We start from the raw sequence: 22,874 nt of genomic DNA, 5'->3' as shown, positions 1-22,874 counted from the left end.
TGGGAAAGTGTGAGTAATCCCGGGAAAGTGTGAGGGTGCAGTGTGAATAATCCTGGGAAAGTGTGAGGGTGCAGTGTGAGTATCCTGGGAAAGTGTGAGGGTGCAGTGTGAATAATCCTGGGAAAGTGTGAGAGTGCAGTGTGAATAATCCTGGGAAAGTGTGAATAATCCTGGGAAAGTGTGAGAGTGCAGTGTGAGTAATCCTGGGAAAGTGTGAGAGTGCAGTGTGAGTAATCCTGGGAAAGTGTGAGGGTGCAGTGTGAATAATTCTGGGAAAGTGTGTGGGTGCAGTGTGAGTAATGCTGGGAAAGTGTGAGAGTGCAGTGTGAATAATACTGGGAAAGTGTGAGAGTGCAGTGTGAATAATCCTGGAAAAGTGTGAATAATCCTGGAAAAGTGTCAATAATCCTCGGGAAGTGTGAATAATCCTGGGAAAGTGTGAGAGTGCAGTGTGAATAATCCTGGGAAAGTGTGAGGGTGCAGTGTGAGTAATCCTGGGAATGTGTGAGGGTGCAGTGTGAATAATCCTGGGAAAGTGTGAGGGTGCAGTGTGAATAATCCTGGGAAAGTGTGAGGGTGCAGTGTGAATAATCCTCGGAAAGTGTGAATAATCCTGGGAAAGTGTGAGAGTGCAGTGTGAATAATCCTGGGAAAGTGTGAATAATCCTGGGAAAGTGTGAGGGTGCAGTGTGAGTAATCCTGGGAAAGTGTGAGAGTGCAGTGTGAATAATCCTCGGAAAGTGTGAGTAATCCAGGGAAAGTGTGAGGGTGCAGTGTGAGTAATCCAGGGAAAGTGTGAGGGTGCAGTGTGAATAATCCAGGGAAAGTGTGAGGGTGCAGTGTGAATAATCCTGGGAAAGTGTGAGGGTGCAGTGTGAATAATCCTCGGAAAGTGTGAATAATCCTGGGAAAGTGTGAGAGTGCAGTGTTAATAATCCTCGGAAAGTGTGAATAATCCTGGGAAAGTGTGAGGGTGCAGTGTGAGTAATCCTGGGAAAGTGTGAGGGTGCAGTGTGCGTAATCCTGGGAAAGTGTGAGAGTGCAGTGTGAATAATCCTCGGAAAGTGTGAATAATCCTGGGAAAGTGTGAGGGTGCAGTGTGAGTAATCCTGGGAAAGTGTGAGAGTGCAGTGTGAATAATCCTCGGAAAGTGTGAATAATCCTGGGAAAGTGTGAGGGCGCAGTGTGAGTAACCCTGGGAAAGTGTGAGGGTGCAGTGTGAATAATCCTCGGAAAGTGTGAGAGTGCAGTGTGAATAATGCTGGGAAAGTGCGAGGGTGCAGTGTGAGTAATCCTGGGAAAGTGTGAGGGTGCAGTGTGAATAATCCTGGGAAAGTGTGAGGGTGCAGTGTGAGTAATCCCGGGAAAGTGTGAGGGTGCAGTGTGAGTAATGCTGGGAAAGTGTGAGGGTGCAGTGTGAATAATCCTGGGAAAGTGTGAGTAATCCCGGGAAAGTGTGAGGGTGCAGTGTGAGTAATCCTGGGAAAGTGTGAGGGTGCAGTGTGAATAATCCTGGGAAAGTGTGAGGGCGCAGTGTGAGTAATCCTGGGAAAGTGTGAGGGTGCAGTGTGAATAATCCTGGGAATGTCTGAGGGTGCAGTGTGAATAATCCTTGGAAAGTGTGAATAATCCTGGGAAAGTGTGAGAGTGCAGTGTGAGTAATCCTGGGAAAGTGTGAGAGTGCAGTGTGAATAATCCTGGGAGAGTGTGAGGGTGCAGTGTGAATAATCCTGGGAGAGTGTGAGGGTGCAGTGTGAGTAATCCTGGGAAAGTGTGAGGGAGCAGTGTGAGTTATCCTGGGAAAGTGTGAGGGAGCAGTGTGAGTAATCCTGGGAAAGTGTGAGAGTGCAGTGTGAATAATGCTGTGAAAGTGCGAGGGTGCAGTGTGAGTAATCCTGGGAAAGTGTGAGGGTGCAGTGTGAATAATCCTGGGAAAGTGTGAGGGTGCAGTGTGAATAATCCTGGGAAAGTGTGAGGGTGCAGTGTGAATAATCCTGGGAAAGTGTGAGGGTGCAGTGTGAGTAATCCTGGGAAAGTGTGAGGGTGCAGTGTGAATAATCCTGGGAAAGTGTGAGGGTGCGGTGTGAATAATCCTGGGAAAGTGTGAGGGTGCAGTGTGAGTAATCCCGGGAAAGTGTGAGGGTGCAGTGTGAGTAATGCTGGGAAAGTGTGAGGGTGCAGTGTGAATAATCCTCGGAAAGTGTGAGAGTGCAGTGTGAATAATGCTGGGAAAGTGCGAGGGTGCAGTGTGAGTAATCCTGGGAAAGTGTGAGGGTGCAGTGTGAATAATCCTGGGAAAGTGTGAGGGTGCAGTGTGAGTAATCCCGGGAAAGTGTGAGGGTGCAGTGTGAGTAATGCTGGGAAAGTGTGAGGGTGCAGTGTGAATAATCCTGGGAAAGTGTGAGTAATCCCGGGAAAGTGTGAGGGTGCAGTGTGAGTAATCCTGGGAAAGTGTGAGGGTGCAGTGTGAGTAATCCTGGGAAAGTGTGAGGGTGCAGTGTGAGTAATCCTGGGAAGGTGTGAGGCTGCAGTGTGAATAATCTTGGGAAAGTGTGAGAGTGCAGTGTGAATAATCCTGGGAAAGTGTGAATAATCCTGGGAAAGTGTGAGAGTGCAGTGTGAGTAATCCTGGGAAAGTGTGAGGCTGCAGTGTGAATAATCCTGGGAATGTGTGAGGGTGCAGTGTGAATAATCCTCGGAAAGTGTGAATAATCCTGGGAAAGTGTGAGCGTGCAGTGTGAATAATGCTGGGAAAGTGCGAGGGTGCAGTGTGAATAATCCTGGGAGAGTGTGAGGGTGCAGTGTGAATAATCCTGGGAAAGTGTGAGGGTGCAGTGTGAATAATCCTGGGAAAGTGTGAGGGCGCAGTGTGAGTAATCCTGGGAAAGTGTGTGGGTGCAGTGTGAATAATCCTGGGAAAGTGTGAATAATCCTGGGAAAGTGTGAGGGTGCAGTGTGAATAATCCTGGGAAAGTGTGAGGGTGCAGTGTGAATAATCCTGGGAAAGTGTGAGGGTGCAGTGTGAGTAATCCTGGGAAAGTGTGAGGGAGCAGTGTGAGTAATCCTGGGAAAGTGTGAGGCTGCAGTGTGAATAATCCTGGGAATGTGTGAGGGTGCAGTGTGAATAATCCTCGGAAAGTGTGAATAATCCTGGGAAAGTGTGAGCGTGCAGTGTGAATAATGCTGGGAAAGTGCGAGGGTGCAGTGTGAATAATCCTGGGAGAGTGTGAGGGTGCAGTGTGAATAATCCTGGGAAAGTGTGAGGGTGCAGTGTGAATAATCCTGGGAAAGTGTGAGGGCGCAGTGTGAGTAATCCTGGGAAAGTGTGAGGGTGCAGTGTGAATAATCCTGGGAGAGTGTGAGGGTGCAGTGTGAATAATCCTGGGAAAGTGTGAGGGCGCAGTGTGAGTAATCCTGGGAAAGTGTGAGGGTGCAGTGTGAATAATCCTGGGAATGTCTGAGGGTGCAGTGTGAATAATCCTTGGAAAGTGTGAATAATCCTGGGAAAGTGTGAGAGTGCAGTGTGAGTAATCCTGGGAAAGTGTGAGAGTGCAGTGTGAATAATCCTGGGAGAGTGTGAGGGTGCAGTGTGAATAATCCTGGGAGAGTGTGAGGGTGCAGTGTGAGTAATCCTGGGAAAGTGTGAGGGAGCAGTGTGAGTTATCCTGGGAAAGTGTGAGGGTGCAGTGTGAGTAATCCTGGGAAAGTGTGAGAGTGCAGTGTGAATAATGCTGGGAAAGTGCGAGGGTGCAGTGTGAGTAATCCTGGGAAAGTGTGAGGGTGCAGTGTGAATAATCCTGGGAAAGTGTGAGGGTGCAGTGTGAGTAATCCCGGGAAAGTGTGAGGGTGCAGTGTGAGTAATGCTGGGAAAGTGTGAGGGTGCAGTGTGAATAATCCGGGGAAAGTGTGAGTAATCCCGGGAAAGTGTGAGGGTGCAGTGTGAGTAATCCTGGGAAAGTGTGAGGGTGCAGTGTGAGTAATCCTGGGAAAGTGTGAGGGTGCAGTGTGAGTAATCCTGGGAAGGTGTGAGGCTGCAGTGTGAATAATCCTGGGAAAGTGTGAGAGTGCAGTGTGAATAATCCTGGGAAAGTGTGAATAATCCTGGGAAAGTGTGAGAGTGCAGTGTGAGTAATCCTGGGAAAGTGTGAGGGTGCAGTGTGAATAATTCTGGGAAAGTGTGTGGGTGCAGTGTGAATAATCCTGGGAAAGTGTGAGGGTGCAGTGTGAGTAATCCTGGGAAAGTGTGAGGGTGCAGTGTGAGTAATCCTGGGAAAGTGTGAGGGTGCAGTGTGAATAATCCTGGGAAAGTGTGAGAGTGCAGTGTGAATAATCCTGGGAAAGTGTGAGAGTGCAGTGTGAGTAATCCCGGGAAAGTGTGAGAGTGCAGTGTGAGTAATTCTGGGAAAGTGTGTGGGTGCAGTGTGAATAATCCTGGGAAAGTGTGAATAATCCTGGGAAAGTGTGAGAGTGCAGTGTGAGTAATCCTGGGAAAGTGTGAGGGTGCAGTGTGAGTAATCCCGGGAAAGTGTGAGAGTGCAGTGTGAGTAATCCCGGGAAAGTGTGAGAGTGCAGTGTGAATAATCCTGGGAAAGTGTGAGGGTGCAGTGTGAGTAATCCTGGGAAAGTGTGAGAGTGCAGTGTGAATAATCCTGGGAAAGTGTGAGGGTGCAGTGTGAGTAATCCTGGGAAAGTGTGAGAGTGCAGTGTGAATAATCCTGGGAGAGTGTGAGAGTGCAGTGTGAATAATCCTGGGAAAGTGTGAATAATCCTGGAAAAGTGTGAGTGTGCAGTGTGAGTAATCCTGGGAAAGTGTGAGAGTGCAGTGTGAATAATCCTGGGAGAGTGTAAGGGTGCAGTGTGAATAATCCTGGGAAAGTGTGAGGGTGCAGTGTGAATAATCCTGGGAGAGTGTGAGGGTGCAGTGTGAGTAATCCTGGGAAAGTGTGAGGGTGCAGTGTGAATAATCCTGGGAAAGTGTGAGAGTGCAGTGTGAATAATGCTGGGAAAGTGCGAGGGTGCAGTGTGAATTATGAGTGTGCAGTGTGAGTAATCCTGGGTAAGTGTGAGGGTGCCGTGTGAATTATGAGTGTGCAGTGTGAGTAATCCTGGGATCAACGTAGTTTTGCTGAAGGTGGAGAACAGTGTATACATCGCAGGCTCGATGGGCTGAATCCTGCTCCTGTGTACCTATGTCCACATCGCAGCCAATACAATTGTGACAACTGAACGGAAAGGTGATCTTCTGTCAAAATGGTTTCCCTCATGTAATTTAGCAAATTCCAACTTGACATGTTAACTAACCGGGTGGCACGGTCCACAGTTGCTTCACAGCTCAGGGCTTTTCAAAGATAAACACCAATGCATCCATTCTGCCAAGTGCCACCTGCTTCAACATTGAGATGTAGCTGATCAGGATAGGAGATTCTTCAGCCTTCAATAAAATTAATTTTTCGAGTACGACCTAATACCAATTTCTTTCAGTTTCTATTTTCACAAGCCCATGGTTCCCTAATATTTCTGGGAGATTTTCTGTATTATCAGGGGCAGCACGGTAGCATTGTTGTTAGGACAATTGCTTCACAGCTCCATAGTCCCAGGTTCGATTCCCGGCTGGGTCACTGTCTGTGCGGAGTCTGCACGTTCTCCCCGTGTGTGCGTGGGTTTCCTCCGGGTGCTCCGGTTTCCTCCCACGGTCCAAAGATGAGCAGGTTAAGTGGATTGGCCATGATAAATTGCACTTGGGTTAGGTGGGGTTACTGGGTTAAGGGGATAGGGTGGAGATGTGGGCTTAAGTAGGGTGCTCTTTCCAAGAGCCGGTGCAGATTCGATAGGCCGACTGGCCTCCTTCTGCACTGTAAATTCTATGAATTTATCCGTTTTAGATACTGACTGACGAATGTGCTTCATATTTGGAACGTTTCGAACGTCCAGCACCAAAACACGCCACACACAGCCCGAGCTGTTCATCTCTGTGTCTATGTACCACACAATCCTTGTCTCAACCCCTCCAACACTTCAGCCGATCAACATAACCTTTGTATTCCTGTCTCCAACGGATGTTGATATCATAGGTTTCTTTTGTGATTTTTATTTACATTTACATCAAACCACATGAAGCCTTGTGACACTATCACCTGGTCAAAACAGCCCAAATCTGAGCTGAAACTAACCACACCCCGACGTAGTTGTAGGAACGATAAGGGCTGTAAAGTTGTTCCAAGCACTGTGTCAGTGAATGCCTTGTGACTGCTACGCCCATTGCTCCTGGCTAGGGGTGGTATTTATACAAGTCTAATTAAGTTGAACAGTCATTGCAATTAGCCACAGGTTAACCTGCACTGTTTCTCTTGAACAAATATGAATGGGAAATGGAATTCTTTATAAATTAGACTTCAGAATTCAGGTACGTTATCTCACTTAATCCAAGTACAAAGCAGAGGAAAAACAAAGTGGAGGCATCTAATGTTGGGAATATGGATGTGGCAGTATTTGAAAATTATCCAATTGTCACAATGATGTTAAAATGAAAAGGCAATATCTGTTTCTTCAATAATATTGCACATTCGTACAGAGATATCCTGACCTGGGGATGATGTACGGATCATTTACTCTAAATGTTAGAATTTAAAGTAACATAAGTTAGAAATATTGTTTGGAGTTTAATGTATCATTTTATTAGAAGAGTGTGTGGTTATTTTGGCATTAACGATGTGCAGTCTGTGGTTAATACCATAATCATCATCGTTTACATTTGGAACACCATCAAAATTGAAAAGCATAGAGTGATTTGATAAATTAGGCAGATTTTGTTGTTGTCAAATTTGAGGTTTTAAAGCACATAAATGGTAGGAAGGAACTGATTGTTAGATCTTGGTATGATCCAGATTGAGAACATGTCCCCCCCCCCCCGCCCCCCCCAACAGCAGGACTGGGTAACAGATCAATGTGCGATGTTGAATAGAATTTTTTGTCTCTTGTGAGTTGGGGTTTATCGAGTAACTCACTTACCTGCACACATCTGTAACCCAATGGCTGTTCCCTTCATTGTGATGTATATTGACGGTGGATTTGTGTGTGTCTGTCATGTGTGGCTGCAATGGGAATGTGTGTGTTTGGATGTACACCCAGAGTTTACTCCTGGTGTGGAGGGATGCAGCAATCCTGGGCTGGATTCTCCGCCCCTGCGTTAAAGATCGCGTTTGGCGCAGGGGCGGAGAATCGACTTTTACGTGGGAATCGGGCCAGGCGCCGCTCCCGCCATTCCCCGGAGAATCGTTCGCCCATGAACCACGACGTACGACTGGGTAGCCATTGCCAGAGGCCCTCCCAGTGATACTCCGGTCCTGACCGGCCGAGTTCCCGATGCCGTGGCTCTAACCACGCCTGGCCAGTCGGGACTCACGCGCGGCAGCTGCGGACTCAGTCCGTGGCCGCCCTGGTGTGGGAGGGGGGGGCCTTATGGGTGGGGTGGGGGGGGGGGGGGCTGATCGCAGGGGGGCTGAGCAGCGCGGGGCAATTCAGTGGGACCTTGTTTCTTGGTCCTAGTCCGCGGTCTGAGTCCGCCATCGCATTCGTCACAGGCGCTGGAGGCCGCCAGCACGCGCATGCGTAGACTCGGAACCGGAGGTGTGGGGGCCCGTATCCACAGCCAAAGCTGTGTGAAGCTCCCCGGGTCCCTGCCAGCCCCCTGAAGGGAAGTGAATTGCTCTTTATTTTTTTCAGGAAAGTCTGGAGTGAAACCCCAGCGTTTTTATGCCGGCATGGGGACATAGCCCCATTTTTGGAGAATGCAGCCCCCAGTGTTTCAAAGCTAATACCAGCTGGGGTACAGGCCAAGAGGTTGATTCAATCCATGCTCCACATTGAGTGTCCCCTGGTCCCAGGGTGACGGCAGAGAAGCACTGTCTCAGGCTCGAGGGGGGCAGCATTGGACTAAACTGCTTTGTATTTTACAGTGTTTCTTTGTTTTCATCTGAACACTGTAACGATCTCTTAGATATAAGCAAAACATTTTGCAACTGCTTTAGACCATGGGTGCTGATGAGATTTTTGAAGTTTTGAAAGCCTCACAGCTGAGCCTGAAACTGTCCTCACCCAATGAACATTCCAACGTCGATTAAATAACCAGGAACAGTGACTAGGAGCCCACAGTTAACCTAGAAAACTGATAAAAGCTAATGAACAACATAAAGGAAGCTGCCCGTGCCTGATGTCCAATATTGATGCCAGATGCACAGCTGTGAATGATGCACTCCAAATCCATTGTTAACACGAGGTCTGCAAAACCAGTTTAAAATGGAAGAAGAGGCTGCTCTCTCTGTCTTGTATCGACTTGAAAGGGACAGGCTCGGGCAAGATGTGTCTGGCTTTCCCTTTGCCAATAGAAACTTTGGAATGTGCAGATCTGAAAAAGGCCAATTGCGGCTGAACCAGACCATCCTGCAAGTAACCCCACCTAACCGGCACATCTTTGGACTGTGGGAGGTGACTGGAGCACCCGGAGGAAACCCACGCACACACGGGGAGAATGTGCAGTCCCACACAGACAGTCACCCGAGGCCGAATTGAACCCGGGTCCCTGGAGTTGTGAGGCAGCAGTGCTAACAACTGTGCCATTGTGCCACCCCCTGAATGGGATAAACCAATGACCATCGATAACAACAAATGGGGAAGCTCCAAAGAATGAAAAAAATTTAATTGATTCACAATGGGCCCCTGTTAAAAAGTCTAATTCGTGAAGAATGGGGATAGCACAATTGTGGTGTGTAATTTAAAACTGCATTAAAATAGGAAGGCAGGCAGGGGGTTTGGATCTCCCGAACCTGATGTATTATTACTGGGCGGCGAATGTGGAGAAGGTGCGGAGCTGGGTCAGAGGGGTTGATTGCCAGTGGGTCAGAATGGAGAGTTTGTGCAGGGGGTCGGGATTGAAGGCGCTAGCGACAGCGCCGCTTCCGACGGCCCTGGGAAGATACTCAGGAAGTCCGGTAGTAATAGCTTTGTTGAGAATTTGGAGGCAGTTTCGCCAACACTTCGGGTTGGGGGCAGGGTCAAGGGAAATGACGATTCAGGGGAACCATAGATTTGAGCCAGGGAAGTGGGATGGAAATTTTCAGAGATGGGAGGGGAAAGGAATTAGGATACTAATTTTCTTGTGGGTGGTTCTGCGGGATTGAAGGAACTGGAAGCGAAGTACGGGCTGGAGCAGGGGAAATGTTTAGAGACATGCAGGTTCGAGACTTTGCCAGAAAGGAGATACAGAGCTTCCCAGTAGAGGCGGCTTCCACACTGCTGGAGGAGGTGCTGGCGACAGGGGGACCGGAGAAGGGGGTAGTATCGGCGGTTTACAGGGCTATTTTGGAGGAGGAGAAGGCACCACTGGAAGGGATCAAGGCAAAGTGGGAGGAAGAGTTGGGAGAGGGTATGGAGGAGCGTTCTGGTGTGAGGTGCTCCGGAGGGTGAATGCCTCCACCTCGTGCACGATGTTGGGGCTGATATACCTGAAGGTGGTATATAGAGCACACCACACGAGGGCGAAGATGAGCCGTCTCTTTGAGGGGGTAGAAGATGTGGGAGAACGTTGCGGGGGGGGGGGGGGGGGGGGAGGGTGCGCAAACCACGTTCATATGTTTTGGTCCTGTCCAAAGCTGGAGGATTACTGGAAGGAGGTTTTTAGGGTCATTTCTAAAGTGGTGCATGTGAAACTGGACCCGGGTCCCCGGGTGGCCATATTCGGGGTGTCGGACCAGCCAGGGTTGGAAACGGGTGCGGAGGCAGATGTTGTAGCCTTCGCCTCGTTGATCGCCCGAAGGCGGATCCTGATGGGATGGAGAGCAACCTCTCCACCCTGTGCCCTGGCGTGGCGGGGGGACCTGCTGGAATTCCTGATGCTTGAAAAGGTCAAATTTGAACTGAGGGGAAGGATGGAGGGGTTCTACAATTCATGGGAGGGTTGGGGGGAGGGGGACTGTGTGTGTTAATGGTGACTATGGGTGATTCCTGATTCCTTTTTGTCATTTGTTTATGTTAACTTGCGGGCTAATGTCTGGGGTTTGATGGGAGGATGGGATCGTTGTTATTGATATGGGGATTGACATTACATTCGTTACTGATTATTGTTTATTGCTGGGTGTAAATTTGGGAGAAAATGTGAAAAAGGAGAATAAAAATATTCTTTTTAAAGACTGCATTAAAATGAATCTATTCATCTTTCACCTCAGTGTCCTTTATGGAAGAAAGACATACAGACCATTATGTTTCACCCCAGGTCTATGCTGGATTCCTCACCGTGTAGTGACTATGTCCACTCTGTCTGGGGAAAGTAAAACTGCCAGCCTGCATTCCCTGCTCCTGGTCGCAACCCTGTGATCTACAGTGAGCAAACATGTCGAGCTTGGGCTTCAGAATGTTGTTAATCATTAGGTAACTGCTTGGATTTATGCAAGAAGCATTCACGGGCCAAGTACTGGAGAGTATGAGTATTATCCTTAGAACTGTCCCCAAGAATGAGTCATAAATTCATAAGATATAGGAACAGAATCAGGCCATTCAGCCCATCGGGTCTGCTCCGCCATTCTATCATAGCTTTCATCAGTCAGTCCGAGAAGATAGAATTATGTTCAAACCTTCATTCTAAGTGAAATTAACAATTGCTTCTGGACCTTCTATCACAGCATCTATTTAAATTAAGTGAACACACTGTGCAGTTGTAAATGATTAACTGTCTCTTTGAACTGGTGTGATGGCCCCTTCAGATAGTTGGTCTTCCAGATTGGTTTCAATTATGAAATGCCAATCTTATCCATTGTGTTTCTCCAGCAAGGTCGAGAGACACCTGTCATCACAGCTGCTGCTGGCTTCTCCCTGTTGCACTGACCTTTGACACAATCATTGGTTATATTAACTGTCCTTTTGTTAAAAAAAACTACAGCGAGTAGAGGAATGAGGAAATCCGGACAAAGAGATGGAGAGAGATTAGTGTTCAGCAGCCAGCAGTACAGCTAGCAGAAGGCAGAGATGATTTAGTATGGTCTCTGTAACTATAGCATGAGAATTGCAGTGACCATGGAGTCAGATACCTGGACATGTATGAATCATAAGCTCTCAAACATCTGCTGTCCAACTATGAATAATGGGTCCTAGAGACCATCCTCCAGTCTACACAGCAGGGAAAGAGAGAGAAAAAGGCCAAGGTAAAAACCCCATAAATAACGAGGGACAGATACTGGAATGTGAACTTTTAAGCTGTAAATTTAAAGTTTCCATTTATATTTCAGGAGCAGGTAGAGCAGAGGAGAGGCGCTGGAACACATCGCTTTCATTCTTGTTCAGTGCAAGTAGCAGTCAGCCCCTTCCCTGAACAACAACAATTCTAACTTCCCTCCAGACCCACAGATCTTTAGGACCTGGTTTTAATCTCAGACCCTGGTTTAATGATCCACTTTCTCCCCTGATATTGTTGTAACATGAGTTTTGTCCCATGTCAACCAGCTGCTGAGAGAGAAATATTGAACCACTCTGAAATGATCGGCAGATTTACACTGTGAATGTGTAATTACTGAAAAATTGATCGAGACTTGCCAAAACTCATTCTGTTCAGCGACTTTACCAGTCCTGAGAGGAAGGTTAAATCTATCCTCAAATCAGCCAGAGTTTCATTAGGAGCGCGTATAAATGCCTGACAAATAACCAAGTCATCTTTTCACAAGTAACTTAATTGGAAGCGAAGGGAAAAATTATTACTGAAAATGTTTGACTTTCTCCTGCCAAGAGATAAATATCACTTTTAACTGAAATGCTGCATACAATTACTTTGAAACCACTCACCTACAGTTAGTGTGTTCATTCAGGCTGTCTCGAACAGCAAGCAATCTCACATTAAAACTTTTATTGATCTGCAAGTTTAAGCGACAATTAAAACTGGTTGACCATACACTTCACATATTGGAGCGGGAAAGATGAATCTTTCTATGTTTAATGATCGTTCCTGTTGTGCAGGACTGGGTAAGACTGTCTGTCCATTCTTAATGGCCATACTAGCCTCTCCTGAATTCTTCAAACTGTTTCTTTTGCCAAAAAAAATCCCCGTTGGTTCCTCCTCGAATTTACGATTTACCTTCACTGCAAACAAACTGCAACATGCCAGGGGATCATGGACTGAATTCTAAAATTGTTTTTTCAATTCATTTTCAAGTATAATGACCAACATCACCATCACAATGTGGAGCATGAAAGTGGGTAAACAAATATTTTTTGTTTTGGGACACATGTGCAGCTGACAAAAGTAGCACATTTTGGAGAGAAAATGAGAGCGGCAAGGTTTGCTCAGTACGACAGAGTCTACCGCTCCTCCAACTGTTGTAAAGACAAGATATAGAACAGTAATAAAGCCTCCAGACCATTGGAACCTGAGGGCGGAGAGGGGGTAGTAGAGCCGGGTAAATAGGAATGCATTGTAGATACATGGTGGGGAGGGGGGGGTAGTGTAAGGGTCTGGCATATAAATGGCTAACATGGGTTTGGGTACAGCACAGTGTGATGTAAAGTAACACATGACCCAAGTCTAGACGGCAGTCTTGTACTGGACAGAGCCTAACGTAGAGGCAAGCATGGGCTCAGCTCCGAATTTAAGACTGTGTGCTGTATTGTAATGGATAAACACTTATTGTTAAACTATTCAAGCCTCTGAACCTTTTCATGAGGCCTACTGAACTAAACACAACATCTTACAGCAACAAGTATCGGAGTGCTGGAGCACAACGCGCTAGCGAGTTCACCATTTACTATGTTTTAGAATTCTTCACTGGGCATCTCCATCCTGAGGTGCCTTACTGGCCTCAACAGGGCCCAGCTCTGCGGCAGGCCTGTGGCCAGACATGGACGAGGGTCGTTTGACTGGGCTACCTGAATCCCGTGTTATCCTTCACTGGATCTTGGGTTCCTGAAGGCAGCTTTCTCACTATGGCTGCTTCCCGCTTCTTGCCCAGAATGTCGATCGACATCAGGATTGCAACCCATTTGGGAAAGTTCAGCTCAGAGTCTCAGTTGGGCAGTGTTACGGCTGGTTTCTATTTTAGTTAAAATAGGAAAAATCTGTTCCCATTGGTGGAAGGATAGAGACCCAGAGGTCACGGACTTAAGGTAATTGGCAAAAGAATACGAGGGAAACGTTTCCACGTAGCGAGTGGTTAGGCTCTGGAATGCTGTCTGAGAGTGTGGGGGAGGCAGGTTCTATCATGGCATTGAAGAGGGAATTTGATTATTACTGAGAAGGAAGAATATGCAGCGTTGCTGGGAGAAGGCCAGAGAGTGGTGCTCGGCACATTGCTTCTTTCGAGAGCGAGCAGAAATATGACAGGCCAAATGGCCTTCAATGTTGTAAACATTCTGTGACGCATTTAAAACGGTAGAATGTATTTTTGCTGGTAGACTGAAGCGGACATTATTGGCTGGCCTGTTCCAGTTAATTTCAGCCACACTGGTATACAGACAGGAAGGGTATAAATCAGATCAAACTAAGTTCGTTAACATGGAAAATTCAGCAGAAAGGTAGCAACACACCTTCCAGTCAATGCCCCTTGGGAGGGTGAACAGGACAAGTAGGAAGTCAAGAGATTTCCACAATAAAACCATTTTCAGATGAGTAAATCTGCCATAAAACAGAAAGTGCTGGAAATACTCAGCAGGTCAGGCAGCATCTGAAGAGAGGGAGAGAGGTAAATGCACTGATGTTTCATTGGGAGCACAATGTGCCAATTTGGCAGATTTTGTCCATCAATTCAGACTCATCAGATTAACCAGACACAAGGGGCGGGATTCTCCACATCTTGAGGGGCCGAGCCCTCGCCTTCAGGGGCTAGGCCCACGCCGGAGTGATTTCCGCCCCGCCGGCTGGCGGGAAAGGCCTTTGGCGCCCCGGCAGCTGGCGTGGAAATGACTTTGCTGTGCGACGCCAACCGGCACGATTTCCACCGACCGGCGCGATTTCCGCCCCCTGCCGAATCGCTGGCGGCGGAGAATTCGGGACACGGCGGGGGCGGGATTCACGCCAGCCCCCGGCGATTCTCTGACCCGGTGGGGGGTCGGAGAATATCGCGCCCATGGGGCGCGATGTCTGCCGACCGGCGCCAAAAACGGCGCAAATCAGTCCGGCATCGCGCCGCCCCAAAGGTGCGGAATTCTCCACATCTTGAGGGGCCGAGCCCTCACCTTGAGGGGCTAGGGCCGCGCCAGAGTGATTTCCGCGGTTGGCGGGAAGCCCTTTGGCGCCCCACCAGCTGGCGCGGAAATGACTTTGCCGTGCGACGCATGCGCGGGAGCATCAGCGGCCGCTCACGGCATCCCCACGCATGCGCAGTGGAGGGGGTCTCGTCCGCCTCCGCCATAGTGAAGACCATGGTGAAGGCGGAAGGAAAAGAGTGCCCCCACGGCACAGGCCCACCCGCGGATCGGTGGGCCCCGATCGCGGGCCAGGCCACCGTGGGGGCACCCCCCGGAGCCCGCCCACGCCGCCTTGTCCCGCCGGTCGAAAGGTGGTTCAATCCACGCTGGCTGGCGTGGGTTGACAGCGGTGGGATTTTGGCCCATCACGGACCGGAGAATCGTCGGGGGTGGGCCCGCCGACTGGCTCGATATCCGCCGACCGGCACAATTCCTGCCCCCGCCGAATCTCTGGTGGCGAAGAATTTGGGACACGGCAGGGGCGGGATTCACGCCAGCCCCCGGCGATTCTCCGACCCGGTGGGGGGTCGGAGAATCGCGCCCCTGGTTACCATCTCGATCTCTGTAACTATCTGCTTGACCTTCCTGTATCCATTGTCGTAACTGAATCTATTCGAGTGCGGAGGGAAAACTCAGTGAATTAGCTGTCAGATATGTTCGTTTATTCTCTCTCTCTCTCTCCCGCTCTCTAGGTAGGGTGCTCTTTTGAAGGTTGGTGCATACTCGATTCTATACCCGATGGGCTGAATGGCCTCCACCTGCCCTGTAAGGATTCAATGATTCTTGCAGCTCATCTATAGTTCTCATTCTGCTTTTCTTCCCAATGTAATTGGCCATGATGCATGTTGGAATGGAAAATGTTGTTACGATCCCAGTTGGCGCTATAACTGGACAGGAAGATCCCAGAATAGAACCTGGCTCAAAAGACCACAACTTTTACATATAAAATGTGGAGGGACAGAGCCATAGGACCACTGATTAGTATTAACAACAAATTTTAAAAAAAACAATTATTAAATATGAAAAAATTGAATTATGATACAATACTCCTTTACTCTGCCCTTATCTGAACAATTACACATAGATTTTAAGATTACCATGGATTACAAAATACATCTTAAACTACAATGGTCTCATGACACAAAATCCCTTTCAGATAACTGTGGTCAGACACACTCCTCTCTGAACCCAAGTGAATGTCTGTGAATTTCTCCTCCTCCCCCCCCCCCCCCCAGATGATTCTTATACTGGGAGCCACCTCGTCTCACTAAACTCTGAGTGATTTCAAATTCTACTTTCAAAAGTCACAATTTTAATTCTTCTAAATGATGCTTTCTCTCTGCTGCTCCCATCAAGGTTTCTCTTTCAGGTTTCCTTCGTGTTTAAGGTTTTTACACAAACTCCGGGATCCAGCCACCGCTTTCCATAATTATTTCAAATAATGTCTCCAAAATTGAGGTAATTTCTCACACACCTTAGCACCAGTGCTGACATCTTTCTGGCCTCTCATGCCCTCATGCCTTTTCAACTCTCTGTGACTTTACTGAACAGCAATCACAGTTTCCTCTTTTCTGTTAACTTCAGACCTCTTGGAAACTTCTCTTCATTTCTCTAGTTTCCTTAACTAGCTGGGCTTTATGATTCCGGCATCTGTTTCTTAACCATGACTTCATTGTATGGCATTTTGCTCAGCAAGGCTGAGTGAGATATTCCTTCTTTAGTCTTCTAAAACAAATGGTTTCTAGCACCCGAGGAAGGAGCTGTGCTCCAAAAGCTAGTGATTGCAAACAAACCTGTTGGACTTTAACCTGGTGTGGTAAGACTTCTTACTGTGCTCACCCCAGTCCAACAAGAATCTCCACATCGTTGATGTCTTAAAGTATCTTAATGACCGGTATTTGAGCCAAAGGTTGAGGCTCTTCATGCTGATGGTTCATGCTTGACTATCTTCCATTGGAGGTGTCATGGTAACCATCTGAGTGGTTGGCTGGTGTGACCAACCAGGAGATTCTGGCATCTGCAAAGAAAGTGGACAAACCGGCTCTGTGAAGAGAATTCTGAGCTGAACATTCAGTTGAGAATATCTTTTCCATCGCGGCTCTAGAGAAATTGCAGATCAGTGTAATTGATAACAGACTTGCTCAAAGGTGGAGATTTAATGAAACCTAATTAGCTTCCCATGGTTGCTGGGTGGGCCAGCAGGTGCTGTCATTTCCCATCGGCGGGGGGGGTGGTGCGCGGTGCGGGGGAGTGTATCACCGCGATGTGAGATTCTCTAATTGTGTTCCTAGTCCTGTCTTCAAACCCATCTCCACAAGACCAGGAAAGTTCAGTCAGTTATCTCTGTTATTTGCATGGGGTTAGAGCCTAAGTTACTGATGGGCAGCTAATTGCTTTTGTTACACAGTTATGACCATTGCTAAGGCTGAGCTGAGAAGTGTTTGGATTTAGATAATGTTTCTGCTATCGGAACTGCAGCCAAAATACACATTTCAGATTTGTGTCCTGTAGAATTACTCATTGCTCCAGGTAGTGAAGTACAAGGTGAATAGTCCGGACACCATATTTTTAACTTCTTGTTTCCTTCTCACAGTCGCCTTTGTCATTTTTTTGGAGTATCAAGTTCATGTGTAATTCTGTATTTGGTTCAAAATGGGTTGTGTATTATGGTTATCATGTATATTGTGCAGAGTGCTTCCATTCAATGTTGCAAATAAGAAAAGACAGTTGTGTCTGATAAATTTTGCAAAAGGTCATCAGTGTATCACATTAATCAAATCTCTCCACTCTCTCCATGAACATCCAATTGTCTGTTGGAGCCGCTTTACTGTCAATTTTCCATGGGATCTTAATCCAGAGATCTATTTGCCTTTGGGTTATAAACTTTAATTCACTCTTCCAAGTTTTTAATTTGTGTCTTCTCGTGTTTGAACCCGCCAAGCACAATGGGAAACGGTGAAATGTGTGGCGGATTTTTAAAAAAAACTAACATTCCTGAAGAATGTGTGTACCTTGTGCAAAGATTAGTTTCAAGGTTATAAAAACACTGATTTGGATTCAAATGACTGAGGTTGTGTGTATTTGTTATAATATCACTAGTGTGTCTGGAACCTGTTGCTACGTGTGATTGTGTTGATCATTTATCTTGCCCATGGCATGTGATGCGTATTGGCTAATACAACCTTATAATCACGAGCGAGAGGTTCATATGGATCAGTGATATCACTATGAATGACAAGGTGTTGAAAACCTGTTTCAGCGCAATGGAACATGTTGACAGCCAGAACTGTTTTCAACAAGAAAAACTAACCTAAACACCGTACTTACAATCTAAACTGAGAAAGTAACCGGCATTGAGCAATGGCAAGCTGTACTGTCGTCTCTTATGGGGGTAGGGTTTAGATGATGGTTATAAATCTGCCAAACCTCTCTTCGGTGTTTTATGTTGGTCTCTGAAACCCCCACCCCCTTGACGGTTTTATTTCCGCCTTGTGATCATTCCCAAATATCGCCTAATGTCTGCCTTGCCTTAAAAGTAATAAAGAATTTCTGAATTTAATTCCTGTAACTGTAATGGCACTGGATAATGGGCTCTGCAGCATTGGTCAGAGTTCAATCCACATTTCATTTGCAGTTAATGAAGCTGTTTATGATGGCGATAAATAGCCATTACTTGGTAAGATTTTAACTCCACCAGATCAATATCTACTTTCATAAATAGAGGTCATCATGGAACAGAGGTTTTTTTTGTAGAACTGAAATATCCAGCATCATCTGTACTGAGCAACCTCATATTCCAAATATTTCCACATCACAAAGTGATTTACTGCAGCCTGCAAGATAAACTCTCTTAGATCATTAAGTTATTATTGCATTAAGATATTATAAATTAGCCAGCATCAACCACTTGGCCAAACCATCAAACTCTGATTTTGTATTTATGCCTGCTAACCCCATTAACCCCCTGCAGTTCACTTGGCATTAATTACATCTCATTTCAGCTTTGACAGTAATGTGTATACACTTAGAAATATATGCAGAAATATAATGAAGGCCATTGACTTCCAGCAGAAATGGTGGGGTACAATTAATTCCACTGCCACAGCTACTGTGCGGAGAGCAACTGTTATTTAAATCTCTCCGTTTCAAACCATGTCATCTCAGAATCAGTTTGCTACTTGGCAATTAAGAGATGCTGCAAGTGAGACACTGACATTTTTACCCCTGGGACCCATGTGCGAGAAGATGAATGTGTCCTTTGTCAGAGTGTCAGGGTCTTGGAGAACGTGTGCGGGCAGCCCCCTGGTGCGGTTCCTTGTGCACAGCTTGAAGCTCTCCTGCACTGACTAATTTCTAGAGGTCACCGGGTGCCTGTGTGGGGAGATGGAAAATGTGATTTTCTGGGGGAGTTATTCCTCTGAAGGGAGATGGGGCATCTTCACTCTGCGTCGAACCATTCCTGCACCCGGACCGCGTAAGGGTAAGTCTTCATTCATGAACTCTGACATGTCATCTTAATTAATGAACAATAATATTCAGGAGAAGAAAACCTGAATCAATGCTATGCTGGATCCAGGCATAATTCTGTACTGTCCCTTCTTCTTACACTAGCATGGGTAATAAGGGTGGTGCTCCGATTGTGGTGAATTTGTAATATATTCCTTACCGCCAGCCCAACTCCTCCCAAGCCCAGACTTTATTGCTGCCCACCTACATTGTCAGCAGTTATTTTAATTATCTTGCCTTGGAGAGAAGGAGCTCTCTAACACCACGCAGCTGCCAGTAATATTTAGCACTGACCCAAACTGAATGGATGCAGGAAAATCCTCTGAAAATTCATCAGCTATTAACAAGGGAAAGGATTGGGGGTTTTTAATAGTAAGTTGTATTTATGGTATGATTGGGCATTACCTGAATATGTACATCATCCTGTGTAGTTTTATTGATAGATTTGCTGTGGGAGGATTTACCTTTTTAAAATATGTTGACTTGTGTAAACGAAAGGGGAATTTTAAATCCAGGCGGAGGAGGGGTGTGTGTCAACTTCCTGGGGAAGCAAAGGTGATTGTAACTCCAGGACCTCCTTGTCTTGGCACCATCAGCTGCCTGGACAGAGCAGGTGGGAAGGGGCAGCTGGCTAGCGAGGATGGGGGAAGAGAGGGTTGAAGTGGCAAGAGAGGGGTTTCACAATGGTCCCATGAGAGGGAAGGGCTAGGAGGCTGAGGAAAAGACAGCTTCAACTAAAATGTTGCCGCCATCGTCACCTGACAGGACACCTACATCAACATGTGCAGACAGGTCCGCTTTAAAATTGCAGCTGAAAACTGATGAGGTAACTAGACTCCAGTCTGCATATTTAACAGGCAACTCTGTCAGCTCCGAGCCTTGCTACCTTTTCGGAGGAGAAAGCTGAAATAGTAGAAGGTGAGATCCAGGTGGATAAGAATCCAGGTTGAGTTTCAGTGTTTTACATTTTCAGGTTTGTACCTTTTCATGTGCTTTGATTCAATAACCTTCACACTGTGACCGATCAGGTTGTTATAATTTTCCCTTTCAAATGACCTGCCAGGTTATTCAAATGCTTCATGTGGCAAATTTAGTTTTAAACTTGTCCCACTTTGAATTGACAGTGAACAATAGGTATCAGCTTCCAATTGTAGATATTTTAACTAATGATTGATGCCATGGTATAACTACCAATGTTCCCCATTGCAGAATTCCCCTGTTTAAAATGTCTGAATTAAAATGTAATCAAACCAGGGGAAATCCATGTTTGTGCTACGTCTGGAGCATTAAAATCACATTCCGGAATGAGGATTGTGTGCATTGATTAAGCCTCCAATTGAGGGCAGCATTACCACTGCCAGCAAGGGGAGCAACAATACCAGACTGTCCGTGGGTGGGTAGTTTCAGAGTTGGTCAGGGTTACCAACAGGGAGGTGATGCACAATTCAAGAGTTTCTTCCTTTAAAATGGTGCCTCAAGTGAAACAGATCCTTACCTTACATAATCTGTTGCTGGACATCACAAATTATAAATGAAAATTCAAATGATTAATGTACGGAAGAACCTTTCTTCCTTAGCCCTCGATTTCAATTTGACCTACATTCCTCCCTGGTAGATCCTATTGCGTGCATTTGTTAGAAGTGTGAATTGTGCTCATGTCGAGGCTCATATGAGTGTGTGAATTAAAAACAGAAGGAGGCCACTCGGCCCCTCGAGGCTGCTCCACCATTCAAAGAACGAAGAACAAAGAAATTTAGTGTGGCGACTAGGGGCTTTTCACAGTAAAATCATTCTGTGTTAATGTAAGCCTACTTGTGACACTATTAAAAAGGTTGACCAGCTTCGGGAAAGTTCCACTGTGAACTGCAATTCAGATTTGCCTTGCCATCCTGTACTAGAACAAAGAAAAGTACAGCACAGGAACAGGCCCTTCGGCCCTCCAAGCCTGCGCCGACCATGCTGCCTGTCTAAACTAAAATCTTCTACACTTCCGGGGTCCGTATCCCTCTATTCCCATCCTATTCATGAATTTGTCAAGATGCCCCTTAAACGTCACTATCGTCCCTGCTTCCACCACCACCTCCTCGTACATCTCCTCTAAACCTTGCCCCTCGCACCTTAAACCTATGCCCCCTAGTAATTGACCCCTCTACCCTGGGAAAAAGCCTCTGACTATCCACTCTGTCTATGCCCCTCATAAATTTGTAGACCTCTATCAGGTCACCCATCAACCTCCGTCGTTCCAGTGAGAACAAACCGAGTTTATTCAACCGCTCCTCATAGCTAATGCCCTCCATACCAGGCAACATCCTGGTAAATCTCTTCTGCACCTTCTCTGAAGCCTCCACATCCTTCTGGCAGTGTGGCGACCAGAATTGAACACTATACTCCAAGTGTGGCCTAACTAAGGTTCTATGCAGCTGCAACATAACTTGCCAATTCTTATACTCAATGCCCTGGCCAATGAAGGCAAGCATGCCGTATGCCTTCTTGACTACCTTCTCCACCTGTGTTGCCCCTTTCAGTGACCTGTGAACCTGTACACCTAGATCTCCCTGACTGTCAATACTCTGGAGGGTTCTACCATTCACTGTATATTCCCGACCTCCATTAGACCTTCCAAAATGCATTACCTCATATTTGTCCAGATTAAATTTCACCTGCCATCTCTCCGCCCAAGTCCCCAAACAATCTAAATCCTGCTGTATCCTTTGACAGTCCTCAACGCTATCCGCAATTCCACCAAACTTTGTGTCGTCTGCAAACTTACTAATCAGACCAGTTACATTTTCCTCCAAATCATTTATATATACTGCGAACAGCAACGGTCCCAGCAATGATCCCTGCGGAACACCACTAGTCACAGCTCGGCAATCAGAAAAGCACCCTTCCATTGCTACTCCCTGCCTTCTATAACCTAGCCAGTTTGTATCCATCTTACCAGCTCACCTCTGATCCTGTGTGACTTCACATTTTGTACCAGTCTGCCATGAGGGACCTTGTCAAAGGCCTTACTGAAGTCCATATAGACAAAATCCACTGCCCTACCTGCATCAATCATCTTTGAGACCTCCTCGAAAAACTCTATTAAGTTAGTGAGCCACGTGTCCCCCTTCACAAAACCATGCTGCCTCTCGCTAATACGTCCATTTGCTTCCAAATGGGAGTAGATCCTGTTTCAAAGAATTCTCTCCAGTAATTTCCCTATCATTGACGTAAGGCTCACTGGCCTGTAGTTCCCTGGATTATCCTTGCTACCCTTCTTAAACAAAGGAACAACATTGGCTATTCCCCAGTCCTCTGGGACAGCACCTGAAGACAGTGAGGAATCAAAGATTTCTGTCAAGGCCTCAGCAATTTCCTCTCTAGCCTCCTTCAGTATTCTGGGGTAGATCCCATCAGGCCCTGGTGACTTATCTACCTTAATATTTGACCCAGGCTATCTACACACCCTTCTCCAGACTCAACATCCACCAATTTCCTCTCTTTGGTGAATACTGATGCAAGGTATTCATTTAGTACCTCGCCCATTTCCTCTGGCTCCACACATAGATTCCCTCCCCTGTCCTTCAGTTGGCCAACCCTTTCCCTGGCCACCCTCTTGCTTTTTATGTACGTGTAAAAAGCCTTGGGATTTTCCTTAACCCTATTTACCAATGACTTTTCGTGACCACTTTTAGCCCTTCTGACTCCTTGCTTAAGTTCCTTCCTACTTTCCTTATATTCCACGCAGGCTTCGTCTGTTCCCAGCCTTTTAGCCCTGACAAATGCCTCCTTTTTCTTTTTGACGAGGCCTACAATATCTCTCATTATCCAAGGTTCCTGAAATTTGCCGTATTTATCCTTCTTACTCACAGGAACATGCCGGTCCTGAATTCCTTTCAACTGACACTTGAAAGCCTCCCACATGTCAGATGTTGATTTACCCTCAAAACATCCGCCCCCAATCGAGGTTCTCCAGTTCCCGCCTAATATTGTTATAGTTGGCCTTCCCCCAATTTAGCACATTCACCCTAGGACCACTCTTATCCTTGTCCACCAGCACTTTAAAACTTATTGAATTGTGGTCACTGTTACCGAAATGCTCCCCTACTGAAACTTCTACCACCTGGACGGGCTCATTCCCCAATACCAGGTCCAGTACAGCC

The 22,874-nt window shown here is 46.7% G+C and overlaps 1 protein-coding gene across 12 annotated transcripts in view; it reads left to right on the top strand.

The window, feature by feature from the left end:
- rap1gapa (RAP1 GTPase activating protein a) overlaps positions 1–22,874 on the top strand; it is an 809,199-nt gene that overhangs the window by 359,223 nt on the left and 427,102 nt on the right. Inside the window, exon 1 of one of the 12 annotated variants that reach the window (XM_072477769.1) lies at positions 6,323–6,403. The exons of the other annotated variants lie outside the window; for them this stretch is intronic. The gene's annotated coding sequence lies outside the window, so the exon portion shown is untranslated. Of the gene's footprint in view, positions 1–6,322; positions 6,404–22,874 lie in introns of those variants that run through there. 12 annotated transcript variants of the gene reach the window in all.

The sequence above is a fragment of the Scyliorhinus torazame genome, chromosome 16 (assembly GCF_047496885.1).
Source record: "Scyliorhinus torazame isolate Kashiwa2021f chromosome 16, sScyTor2.1, whole genome shotgun sequence".
NCBI classification, from domain to species: domain Eukaryota; kingdom Metazoa; phylum Chordata; class Chondrichthyes; order Carcharhiniformes; family Scyliorhinidae; genus Scyliorhinus; species Scyliorhinus torazame.
Note: the sequence above shows the minus strand (reverse complement) of the source record. Positions and strands in the feature narration are given on the sequence as shown.